The following is an 11,038-nucleotide window of genomic DNA, read 5'->3' as shown; positions in this document are numbered from 1 at the left end:
TAAGTGCAAACAAGCAGTTGCAAGTGGTTCTTTGCCCTCCTGGGCTGCATTTGATTACTATTCCTGTTTAATGCTGTTTTTGTGCATTCTCACAGAACCTTGAAGATTGTTGTGTGAAGGCCCTGTAATTAGATGTTCTGGGACTATGGCAAGCGCTGAAATTCAGACTGATGTAATCTGTGCTTCATCCTTAATTGCACATGCTATGTGTAGGATGCCTAATTTAGTCAGCGAGTGAAGAAACAGCAATCTTTTTGCCAGTTGATACTTTCCGAAATTAGCCCATACATTGGATTTCACCATTGTGTTGCTTTTCTATACAGCCTGTCTGGAAGTAACAAAAGTGTGTATTGCTTTGGCAGAGTTCTTCAGGTAAGCATGACTGGTTCAACAATATCCATGCCAAAGGACATGGAAAAGCAGTGAGAAAAAGTACAGCATGATAAGCATGAAGGACCTATAAAACAACTAAGCATGTCAGGCGTTGTATTATCTGGTCTTTTCAGAGATGGAAGCCAGTGTGATTCACCCAAAGAAATGTGCATGGTCTGACCTGCACATCAAGAAGGCAACTTCTGTCTGAATGAGAAATTTGTCTGGAAATATATTGTGAGCTGACCAGCAGAGAGAGGTGGAGCTGATCTGAGACAGCAGGTTCCTGTGAATGATGACAGATGAGAAGTGAAGAATAATTCTCTGTTCCTGCGATATGGTACAGTAAACATGGACTCACCTTCGAGACAAACACTGAAAAACTAAAAACATAAGTACAGATCCTCTCTCACACAAAATACAAAGTACATAAAACCTGAAAGCAAATTATATAGGGGGAATTCTATCAATTATTTGATAAGGGATCTGGAGTCGCACACAATTTCACAGGGAACGGGGAAGTGAACTTGTGATTTATTTTTGGTATATCTCTTGTAGAAATAGAGCAATGCTGTAACAACTTGGCAGTGGTGATACAATGAGAACCAGGATCCCAGTGATAAAGTAGGGTTTAATCATATTAATGGTATAGTACTATGACTGAACCAGTGCAGCACGTTTTTACTTAACTCTACATAACATCGTCTGTCTCCTTTTTGCTGCTTCCCAACCAGTGGTACAAATTATGCCTTTACCTGAATAAAAGCTGCCCAAATCAGAAATAAGACTGAGCTTTTCGGTACTGTTTGAACAAAACTGTGTTCCTTTTTCAGCCTAATCTGATTCATTTAGGCTGAAGGGTGCTAATTTCAACCATGGTGCTGTACAATCAACCCACATTAAAACCACCAGAAAAGGCTAGGCTTGTTCCATTTTCATTCACACCACAGTGTGGTGTGAATTTAGAAAAACAGCTTTGACCAATGACAAAAGGTTTATTAATATTAGACATCAAAGATAACATATAATGAACATTTCCAAGTCACTATTTTCATCTTGGTGGCATCTTTACATACGTTCATGTGTTGTAACTTTGACCATGTTTTAACATAGACATTTAACAGCACATTATATAAATGACTGAAAATGTCTGACATTTTTTAAATCTACTCCAGACAAATTCACCCGATTTACTCTGATCACGTCAACAAATTTCTGCATAATGCCAGTCTTTAAATGTATGATGCATGACATCCAGTTGCTTGATCGAATAAAGCTCATATCAAACTTTTTCTGCATTAGCACATTGTTGTTGAGATCTCCAGAGAAAATAAAGCCTTCTGGTACTATATAAAAGTGTAGAATGACTTCCTGTTGCTCACTTGAATAAGGTTTGTTTTGTTTTTCCCCAATGGGTTTTTGTAACGCTTCTTACAAAGAATGACAAGTCACCAGAATCATCCAATAAGCAGGTTAGCTGTCAGTCCATGTGATTTCATGCTTGGCTTGTTTATGAATACAGCAGTGTGAACTCTAAATGCACTTACCTGCAATTTTGTATTCTTTGGTCTAGAGCAAAGGAACCAAATTACAGTTTCTGACAACAGCCCCAAAAGGCCACTAAATGTTACAAGGAAATGTTCTTGGAGGTCAAGTTGTTGCATCTTTTACTCAAATATTAAAGGTGTTTTAGTAATGGTTTTAATAAGATATCTCTGTCTTCCCTTGTGCACAGTAGGCATACAGATAAAAAAAAATCATGATTGTGTTTTATAGTCCATTTTTCTGTGCATCACCTAATTTATGAAGGGGAGCAGCTGTGTCAAAGTTATACAGTCAGACATATTTTACACTTGTAACCTCAGCTGTCTTTTGGAGGCTGAGGCATTATGCTGGAGCAATAAAACATTGATCAAGAATAGATGATACCATACTCTCCCAGCATTTCTCTCTCAGTATTTACTGTCTTCCAGAGTATTGATAAAGCTTATGAAAGATGTGTGAAGTCAGCTCAAAAGGACAGAGGTCCTTGCTATCGCCAGTAATTCTGCAACACATCACAAGTTGCCTTGAAGTTTATTTTTGAATATAGATTTTAAATCTGTAGAAAAAATCACTGGTTGAGTTTAATCTACATGGGCGGAGTCAATTGAGTTAAAAGGCATAGCCAATGGACATCATATTAGCTAACTGACACCTCCTTTTCTAAGCCTCAGCCCCTTCAGTTAGTGTTGATAACTACTGTCAAGTTTTCCAATGTAGCACGGCACCCATGCAGTTTAACAGTGGAGAATTTACCACTTGGAACTCATTGTACATTTTTGAAACAATTGGGCCTTTGTAAGTAATGTTAGGTTACTAGCTGTAGGTAATAGTTATAGTTGCTAAAGCTATTATAAGGCAATTACTGTAAGGCAGGGTTTAGCAAGCTGTACATTATTCATTGCTAAGAGAATGACATTATAATATGCAATGACATTGAAGGATCTCAGAGGTAAGAAGGAGTGACCGATAATGGCATTTATTATCTTGACAGATTAGCTAGCAACCAGCTGTACGTTACGGCTAGGGTGAAGTTGACAGCTACGGTAGGTGTATCAGCTAATTTAAATAATTTAATACGGCTAGACTACATTCCCTTTTCTCTTTTTCACAGCAAAAGTACTCATAACTCAACTCAAAGGCTTCATAATATTGGCTACCCCCTCCCTTCTCTGCTTTTCACTGGGGTTCAGTCTAACATTAGTCAGTCAGTAAAAAACGTAGTTCGTTAGCTTGGCCTACTGAGGATTAACTCAGTGAGAGATATTTCTTTCTGCCTGCAGAGCAGCTCTGCATCCAAGAAATATTTGTAGAGCTAAAATTATAATTAGCTTCTGTTTCCTTGCCTATTTTTTGAACACATTAAAAAGCTTGTATAGCTGGCTCAAGAGGAATCATGTAGTCTTCTAATATTCCTACGGACGAGTTTGCCAGAGCGTTGAGTGGGATGTTGTCAATCACTGGAAGAAACTCCATCTTGGAAGCTTAACCGGGGATGCCTTGCATTGCTAGTTGGAAATATTTCTTCAAAACTAACAGATTTTGTCAGTGGTGTGAAAGCACAACGCCTTCTGCTCTGATCTAGTCTGAAATAGTTTCTCTTCCCCTTGCTTTAATAGCTTCCTTTCCCTGGCCCAAAATAGAGCTACTTGTTCATAGAGTTAGTTCCCACTCTCACAGGTTTCAGGTTAAATGTAGACTTAAAGCCAGTCCGTCTGGAGCCACAATAGAGTCTGTCCTCAGAAGGGAACAAGGCAATGTGGGGTGAATAGACACTTCTTCTATAGAGGCAAAGAAAACATTATGTTTTTATAGGCCCAGAGGATTAACAATATCAAATTATACATTACCAGGGACTAGCACTGACCTTGCTGTATTGAGGTACACAACCCATTGGGATATTTGTTCTGCATTTAGAAACTAAGATTATCTACCTCAATAAATCATTGTCAAATTAATTTAGTGTTTCTTTCTACTGTGCTTGTATTTCTTTTGTCCCTTGGTACAGTTTAGTGCAGAATGTGTAGCACTGAGTAAGAGCAGAAAGATGGGACCTCGACCTGTTTTTCACAGATGAGAAGATAGGTGTAGAGTCTAAACACCATCTGTGCTATCTTTTTCTATTGTTGTGCAGTCTAAAAATAAACGGGATAAGCATAATATTTACCAACTTATTTTTAAAAGGAAAATGATATCTATTGTATTGTTTATACTACGTCTATATTCTTCTATATTTTGATATGCTCTGGTAGCTCTGTCGTATATTCAAGTTTATGGAATGTATATATATAGATATGTCATGGCAGTTGAAAACAGGATACAAGAAACACTGGAAGCATAGTGACACCAAAGCGATGAATTTCCAACCCGTTTGATGCTAACCACACCAAAAACACCAGAGACTGCAGATTGGGTTTCTGGACAGTGAACTTTATGATGCTAACTGATGCTTGAACTGACATTTGTATGATGTCATTGGTTAGTTTTATTGGTTTAATTTTTTGATAGAACACATAGCTCATGCATTCATAGCTGTATCCAACCTTATTTAAGTATTACACAATGTACCAGACTTCAGAATATACATTTTTTAGCGGTAACAAGAACATACCCTTTTATACAAACAGGAAATTATATAAGGTGAGCACTGATGTAGGCTAACTATTGAAAGCTAATAACAATTTTCTAATTTGAAGTGTACCGAAGAGAAAGTATTCTGACTAACATCTACATTTTTCAGTTATAAGCTTCTCCTCCATTTCTGCTGTGCACTGCCTTGTTGGACAATTAAGTCTGCAGTCAAAATTCAAGCAGATTTAGGATGCAGTCTGTCATCTTGGACTTAATCTTTTCACTCTCTCAGTGTGAATGTACATTGTGGACTTGAATATACCAACAAGAAAGATGATTCAGGACAATCCATTGTTTTCTCTCCCTGTATTCATGTGGATTTAACCACTTAAATGTTTTGGCAGTCTATGTTTATTCACTGCAAACAGCCATTTTCCATGAGCATGACAGTTCACAAACAGTGTAGGCATAACGGTAACCACACACACCAAATCTGTCAGCGTATTTGTTTGACTGACAGCTGAGACAGGCTGATTGTATAACTTAAGAGGAACTCATCAGTTGTTTCACTTATGCTCTACCGTTTCCTTTTGGCTGCTGTCTTTTTGCATTAATGAAGTGGTATCGTGTAACCTGGGAAATCAATTTTTTTGAATATCTTGCTCAACTTGAAGCTGTTTCAATTTAAGCACACACAAGCCATTACCTCAGTCTGCACCGCCAAGAGATGGATCTGCGCCTGTTTCTCTCCATTTACATCATTCTGCTGACTCTGAATGCATTTGTACCACCTCCTAATTTTTCCTGTCAGTTTGTCTGAATGCATCATTCATTTTCAAATGAAGACATCCATATCAACCATTTAGTCTAATAGTACTCCCAGGTATTATCCAGTCATGGTCAATTATCAGCATAATTATCATCTATTCATTGTCAGTCAACCTAAAGTCAGATGCTGTTGAACATAGAGAAGAAAGCTTGGAAAAGAACTATACTAGATTCATAAAGACTGTGTAGCCAAGACTCATTGCAATGTGGCCACCTTTGTAGGAATTCAGCCTTGTCAGGAGAGCTCCGGGCAGAATTTATCATCCTATATGTGTGTGACCTTGGGGAGAGGTTTACCAGTAGATCTGGGGAGTGAGCAGGGTTGGATAAGGAGGCACTTAAGAATGCAGAGACACTGTGCTACAGAACTCTTTCATTTACTACAGTAGCTCTGTTTTTCACACCTTGCTATAAATAAAGGGATTTGGGGGAAAATCTTCCCTCCGTACCGACTATATAAACTGATTTAATTAACTTAAGGATTTCACTGCTATCATCCCCTGGCTCCTCAGCATCCCACGAGAAACCTCGCAATTTTGGCTTTAATACATTCTAGGTAAGAACAGTTCACTGTGAGACTTTTCTTTTTCTTTTTTTGTTGTTGATGCATAGTTGAACTGCAAAGTTACATTTGCTGGGTTTGGCAAAGTTTTTATTGATGCATGCTGACCCCAGGAGGAGGAAAAAGCTTGATTCACACCCACTTCCATTATCAGAGGCTGCCTCATGTTCTTCACACTCAGTCAGACAGGGGCAGCACTTCATTTTTGAGTGGCAAAATCACAGACAGGCATCACCATTTTTAATCAATCTTCCTTGCTTGTGTTGAATATTCTCTTAATTTGATTTTCTTTGGTTCCTTGATTTGGTGCAGTGTTAACATGATTTCCTGGTGATTGCACTCATAGAGTGTAACTATGATAAAGTTGTAGAACATTGACAATTACAGTAACATGTCACAATAAGAAATTGCAGATATGAATGTTTTCTGTGAAACACTGATTATTATCAATAGTGATGTAATCCCCCCCTGTAATCCTATTTGCTGTGTAATTGTAATATAATTTCTACCCAAACTGAGTTCTCTTCTGTAGTGCCAGTAAGTCCTTGTTGGATTTGTGTCCACTTGTTTTCCTGTCTTAACAGCTCACTCACCATTTAATGTCCCTGCGCACTCACAAAGAGGCCAACTGACTCTGCCTAGCGAATGCCTCTGTATTTAGCCTGATTTACGATATCGTTTTGCAATAAAGGCCAGTGTGAGGGGAAGAGATTCATTAAGAAACCTAGTTTATGTTTTAGCAAAGTCCGGAGGGGCCACGGGAATACTGATTGGTGCACAGATATGTTCTTGTCTCATCCCACCCAGCCAACGCCAAAAGCTCTCAGCCCCTTTCCCCTCCAGCCATGTGCACTGGATGGCACAAAGGATATGTTGTTCTCTTTCCGCAGGATACCCAGAATGCTCAGGGTTCTTGCCACTTACTCTGCAGTCTCCTGCTGTGATAACACTGTTCCAGACATATCAGGCCTCTTCGCAGCACCTGGAGGCCCATCTCAGCATCCCTTAATGACTTCCCCACTGACCCACCCAGCCACTAACAGTGACGCCTATTTGGGTTCGTCTTTTCCATCCACAGCTTTACCAAATAGGCCAGCGGCACAGCATTGCAGTGTTTACTCTTCATCGGTCGATACTCTTTAATCCCCGAGATGATGCTTTCTCTCATGAACTCAAAATAGCTCTTCCTCCTCCCCAGTGAAGCCACAGGCCCATTACTCTTTATTAGCTCTTAGCGTCTTAAATGTGGCCATCCATTAGAGGCGAGGCAACAAACATCCCCAGAAGGTCCCTCAGTAGCCTGCTAGCATATACACACACACACACACACACACACACACACACACACACACACACACACACACACACACACACACACACACACACATTGCACAATTTAAACTCGCCCTTAATCAAGAGCAATAATTGTGCACTGAATTCAACACGTCAGAGATAAAGAAGAGTCACCTGCGTAACATGTTCCCCTTTAAAAACTTTTCATTTATGGCAGCACCTTGCTCCTTCATGATTCTTACTTATCAGCCAGGCAGACTCCACAGACCTATATCTGCCTGAATGATTCCCTTTCTATGGAGGCTGGCATGAAGTAATACCATACTGTGTCATGTATTGATTATTTTTCCAGTCCCTCTTTCTTGAATTTCTTGGTGACTCAAAAGCATACATCGTCCGCAAATGATCCTTGAAGGAAATATTGTATTTATTATTCTTGACGCATGGTCACAAATTCAATAGCCCCTATTAATTGAACATGGTGAGAAATATGATGTGGGTAATTCAATGGGACTCGAGAGCTTTCTCTCATCCCTCATGTTTAAGACTGTCCTGTTTGGCATTCATGGCAAAGCTGAGAATGATTCAGAGTCAGCATGAGGGTCAAAGGGAGTGTAATTGTAAACCTTGACAGAAAGCATTTTTCTGTCAGGTTTGCAATATGATCTGCTTGTTTTCTGCTTTTTAAAAAAAAAACACACACTCAGGCTGCTCTTGTTTTATATGCAAACGAGTGATCATTAAAAAACCCTGAATCTCCAGAAATGACAGGAACAGCTTTTCTCTAACTTAGTTCATCGTTGCTTTTCATTTATTTCTGCTACTTCGTATTGAGCTTTCTGTCCTTGTTCTTTATTTCTTGTATGTCTTGACATGTGTGACGAAGCAGAAACACGGGCAACCGACCAGCCAGTCACCTAGGCAGCCATTCACTTCTGTGTCCACCCATATTACCACAGGAGTGGACAGCAGGAATGTGGCTGCTCCTTCCCCGGTGTCCTCTATTGTGGCTGTTCATTTACTCAGCCTGTGAGAGTGTGAAGGCCGATCTTTGCTCTGCCAGTCCTATTCCAGCTCTACATAACCTTGCGCAGAGTCCCAGTGGTAGGATGAGTGAGCCCGTATGAAGCTTGGTATAGGAGGGTTACTGCTTGGCTAGTTAGCACTCATCTGGGACCTGGCTTTCCCCCTGAGCACCTCTGCCTAGCCTTGCCTGACAGAAAACTTCTGAATGGCCACCTCAGAAACTGGAAAGCTTAAATTGACTGTATGTGCAAGAGTGGCATCAGATATATTTAAGTGACAACCAAACTAATTGGAACTAAAACATTTTGCGAGGTTGTTTCATGCTTTATGCTTGCATATTGCTTTAGAATCTAGATTAGACTGACAATAGACCACATTAGCACATTTACTCCAAAATACTTTAAATTGTCTGACATCTTTCTTGGGAAAATCTGGTCATAGCAAGTACATGTGAAGTACACACTGCCAGTGTGCCTGCTTGGTGTTTTACATGTAACTTCCATAGCAGAGCTGTGTTATGGCCAGTACTAAACTCTACTTGTTAAGTCCCAGTGTGACTGTATTTACAGAATGAGTCAAGTCCTTAAACGTCATACACCATATCACAGAAGGGTTTTTATAGGTTACAGTTATCCCACAATGAAAGGTGTAAATAGAAAGAAAAAGACAGAACACAAATGTCTCACAATGCAGTATCTAACCAGACCAGCCACAGTGGTGACTCTATGAGGTTGTAGTAAGGCACAGTGGTGGTTTAAGCTATATGCTAACATAGAGTGTTGGCATGCTAATATGTGTTAATTAGTAGTAATCACAGAGTACAGTTGAGGCCCATGGGAAGGCCTATGAATGTCATTAGTTTTGCAGATATTTTCTCATAAACCAAAATATTGGACACATTTTCTAAGTTTGAACTACTGATGGAACCAGAGATAAAGTTAAGAGATCATCAAAGTGATAATAATTCATCTTGTGGGGAACAGCGATATCAGGACCACATTGCAATCCATCCAGTACTTGTTGAGTTACACATTTCCGCTGGCTGACTGACATTATCATCCCCAGTGCAACACAGATACTAGTGTGGCTAAAAATTACAATAACCACTCATGTGCAGACATACACTCTCGGTATTTGTGGTGTGCTGCAATCACTGCAGTTTCATCAGCAAGAGGTCCTGACAGCTGTTCCATGAGGAAAACACATCTTTGTCAACATTTCCATAAAGAGAAGGGGGGGGGGGGGGGGGGGGGGGGGGGGGGGTCCTTTTTATTAAAACTTGGAAATGAAGAGATTTGAATTTATCTGGCTCAGCATAATGCTGGCTATCCTTTTACAATTTAATGCCACACAATAGGGAAATTTAATTATACATGATGTGCATCTTGAAGTGTATGCTGAAATAGACATTTTTCTCAGTTGAATTATCATTATTTTTCTTTTGTCTCTGCATTTCTCTACCAGTTGAAAGTAATGTGTGTTTCTTAATTCCTCATCTTCCCCCTTTTGTTGAAGAAATATGATTAGCAAATGTGGTATATTTTAACATTCCTCCATAATTCATTAACTACTACTCTAAAACTGCAGTTAGTACTATACTTATTGTTGCTAAGACCATTGACTTTTATCATGTATCTCACTGTGACAGGTTATCGTAGTTGACAAAGGTTGACTTGAGAGTGGATTTGATGCAGTGTTGACTGTTGATGACAGCTAAAAGGGTTAAATACTGTCAATTCTAATGGGTGACTACCAATGTTAAGTAAGTTACCTAAAAATGACGATCAACTACTCAATAGCAAAAGTAACTGCTTACATTCCTTGTTACTTTTCTCTCATTACTCTGCACAGCTCCCACAAAGGTGTCTATAAAATCCAATCCAAATCCTCCACACCAACATATTCACAGATATTCTGTATTTAGCGTTTAGAAATAGAGCTCACACAACCTCCAGCTCTGAGCTAAACCATGAGGCTCCTGAATGTAGGCGATTGTCATTTGGGAATTGCATTGTCGACACCATGGAGCAGTACTGGGATCAGTCACTGTAATGTAATTACTGAATTTCCAATTCTAATCCCTTTTTATGCTACACTAGCCCCCTGCTGGGTATACAGTAGCTTTATACTTACTGTACACACAAGAGAAAAATATCAGTCCTCTCATCTAACTCTTGTTGGAGGACAGTAAACAAGCATATTTCCCAAAATGTTTAACTCCTTTGACAGATAATTTTGCTTAACACTACAGTTATAATACGGCTTATATACAGTCCATATAGTGTATGTGAGTGAAGTGATAACTACCCTAAGGGACACAATAACCAGAGTAAATCCTCTATAGTTTTTCACAATGTCCTTTAATATGGACACTTTGTTGTGATGGTGTCATCCAAATATCAAGTTGCATCATGTCTCGTTTCTGTTGCATAGCTGTAAATTACTTGAATGTTGGCGACACTTATTGGGGTCACAGCTGGAGAGAGCCCACACAAATTCCACAAGATTGATTTTATTAAACAGGAGCACCTTGTAATTGCAAATAGTTCGAGAATCATTCATTTTGTATGGATACATGTTTTCTTTTTTTTGTGTGTGTGTGTTTTGGTTATAAAATATGAGCAGCCTTGCAGAGTTTTAACAAAATCACCCAACCTTTAAGAATTTCATTACAGTGATAACACAGTTTTTTTTGGGGAGGGTCACATCCTGAATAGTAGATATTTTGGTTCTCGGAGATGAAAGATTTTTTTGCCCTCCAAATATAATTGTTTTATTTCTTTGTGACCAAAAATATCAAAATTGCCTCTTGTTGCTGCACAATGTAATGCATTTTTTTCATTA

This window comes from Scomber scombrus, chromosome 4 (genome assembly GCF_963691925.1).
Source record: "Scomber scombrus chromosome 4, fScoSco1.1, whole genome shotgun sequence".
In the NCBI taxonomy this organism is placed as follows: Eukaryota; Metazoa; Chordata; class Actinopteri; order Scombriformes; family Scombridae; genus Scomber; species Scomber scombrus.
The sequence above is the reverse complement of the archived record's forward strand: the minus strand, read 5'-3'. Positions refer to the sequence as shown.